Genomic DNA, 2,500 nt, shown 5'->3' with positions numbered 1-2,500 from the left:
CGCTGCCTGTATGGGGTTGACCTGGTGGCCGCTTTCCTTCCCGGCCACCAGGTCAACCCGCTGAATGTATGGGGTTGACCTGCTGGCCGCTTTCCTTCCCGGCCACCAGGTCAACCCGCTGAATGTATGGGGTTGACCTGCTGGCCGCTTTTCTTCCCGGCCACCAGGTCAACCCGCTGAATGTATGGGGTTGACCTGCTGGCCGCTTTCCTTCCCGGCCACCAGGTCAACCCGCTGAATGTATGGGGTTGACCTGCTGGCCGCTTTCCTTCCCGGCCACCAGGTCAACCCGCTGAATGTATGGGGTTGACCTGCTGGCCGCTTTCCTTCCCGGCCACCAGGTCAACCCGCTGAAAGTATGGGGTTGACCTGGTGGCCGCTTTCCTTCCCGGCCACCAGGTCAACCCGCTGAAAGTATGGGGTTGACCTGGTGGCCGCTTTCCTTCCCGGCCACCAGGTCAACCCGCTGCCGGCATGGGGTTGACCTGCTGGCCGCAGAGGGGCAGGCTCCGGGTTGACCTGGTGGCCGGACGGGGATTAAGCCCCGGCTCGGAGCAGGGCAAGCCCGGGCGGAGGGGGGTCCGCTTGGCCCCTGCCCGCGGGGGCAGGCTCCGGGTTGACCTGGTGGCCGGTTTGCTTTCGGGCCACCAGGTCAACCCGCTGCCTGTATGGGGTTGACCTGGTGGCCGCTTTCCTTCCCGGCCACCAGGTCAACCCGCTGAATGTATGGGGTTGACCTGCTGGCCGCTTTCCTTCCCGGCCACCAGGTCAACCCGCTGAATGTATGGGGTTGACCTGCTGGCCGCTTTCCTTCCCGGCCACCAGGTCAACCCGCTGAATGTATGGGGTTGACCTGCTGGCCGCTTTCCTTCCCGGCCACCAGGTCAACCCGCTGAATGTATGGGGTTGACCTGCTGGCCGCTTTCCTTCCCGGCCACCAGGTCAACCCGCTGAAAGTATGGGGTTGACCTGCTGGCCGCTTTCCTTCCCGTCCACCAGGTCAACCCGCTGAATGTATGGGGTTGACCTGCTGGCCGCTCTGCTTCCCGGCCACCAGGTCAACCCCCTGCCGGTATGGGGTTGACCTGCTGGCCGCAGAGGGGCAGGCTCCGGGTTGACCTGGTGGCCGGCAGGGACTTAAGCCCCAGGGCCCCTGGCAGGGCGACCCTGCCCTTGTTCCCCAGAAAAGGAGAGAGCTGGCTCGCAGCGGGAAAAGCTGCCTACGGCACCTGGGATTCCCAGGCGGTCACCCATCCAAGTACTAGCCAGGCCCGGGACGGTTTACCTTCCGAGATCGGACGGGATCGGGGGCCTTCCGTCCGGTATGGCCGTAGGCACTCGGCTCCGGTCCGCCTCGTCCCCTTTCCCTTACTGACTCCCCTGCCTCGGGTGGGCCCGATCCTTTTTTCCGTTTTTTTTTTTTCGCTCCGGAGGCTTCATGAGCCCCCCCCAACACCCCTTTGGGGGTCGGTGAAAATTTTTTTTTCAGACTTCCAGGGGCCCGATCCTGGCCGCGGGCACCCGGCTCCGGGCACCCGGCTCCGGGCCGCCTCGTCCCCTTTCCCTTACTGACTCCGCTGCCTCGGGTGGGCCCGATCCTTTTTTCCGTTTTTTTTTTCCGCTCCGGAGGCTTCGTGAGCCCCCCCCAACACCACTTTGGGGGTCGGTGAAAAAATTTTTTTCAGACTTCCAGGGGCCCGATCCTGGCCGCGGGCACCCGGCTCCGGGCACCCGGCTCCGGGCCGCCTCGTCCCCTTTCCCTTACTGACTCCCCTGCCTCGGGTGGGCCCGATCCTTTTTTCCGTTTTTTTTTTTTTTCGCTCCGGAGGCTTTATGAGCCCCCCCCAATACCACTTTGGGGGTCGGTGAAAAAAATTTTTCAGACTTCCAGGGGCCCGATCCTGGCCGCCGGCACCCGGCTCCGGGCACCCGGCTCCGGGCCGCCTCGTCCCCTTTCCCTTACTGACTCCCCTGCCTCGGGTGGGCCCGATCCTTTTTTCCGTTTTTTTTTTTTCGCTCCGGAGGCTTTATGAGGCCCCCCCTAACCGTTTTTGGGGTCGGTGAAAATTTTTAGTCAGACTTCCAGGGGCCCGATCCTGGCCGCGGCTTCGCAGGCTGGCCTGGGGGGGGGGGCATCTCTAGCTCCGGCCGCGGACGGCGAGACGCTCGGCCACCAGGTCAGCCCGGAGGAAAAGGCTGAAAAAAATGTCTAAGTCCCCCCGGGACACCAGGTCAACCCGGAGGAAAAGGCTGAAAAAAATGTCTAAGTCCCCCCGGGACACCAGGTCAACCCGGAGGAAAAGGCTGAAAAAAAGTCTAAGTCCCCCCGGGACACCAGGTCAACCCGGAGGAAAAGGCTGAAAAAAATGTCTAAGTCCCCCCGGGACACCAGGTCAACCCGGAGGAAAAGGCTGAAAAAAAGTCTAAGTCCCCCCGGGACACCAGGTCAACCCGGAGGAAAAGGCTGAAAAAAAGTCTAAGTCCCCCCGGGACACCAGGT

At 62.8% G+C, this 2,500-nt stretch overlaps 1 non-coding gene across 1 annotated transcript; it reads right to left on the bottom strand.

Annotated features, from left to right (window-relative positions):
• Positions 1–1,217: 1,217 nt before the first annotated feature.
• Positions 1,218–1,336, bottom strand: LOC141979771 (5S ribosomal RNA). The gene has a single exon (XR_012637163.1). It is a non-coding gene; the product is annotated as a 5S ribosomal RNA (ribosomal RNA).
• Positions 1,337–2,500: the final 1,164 nt, after the last annotated feature.

Source organism: Natator depressus, chromosome 28 (genome assembly GCF_965152275.1).
Source record: "Natator depressus isolate rNatDep1 chromosome 28, rNatDep2.hap1, whole genome shotgun sequence".
Lineage (NCBI taxonomy): Eukaryota > Metazoa > Chordata > Testudines > Cheloniidae > Natator > Natator depressus.
This window is presented reverse-complemented; position numbering and strand designations above follow the sequence as displayed.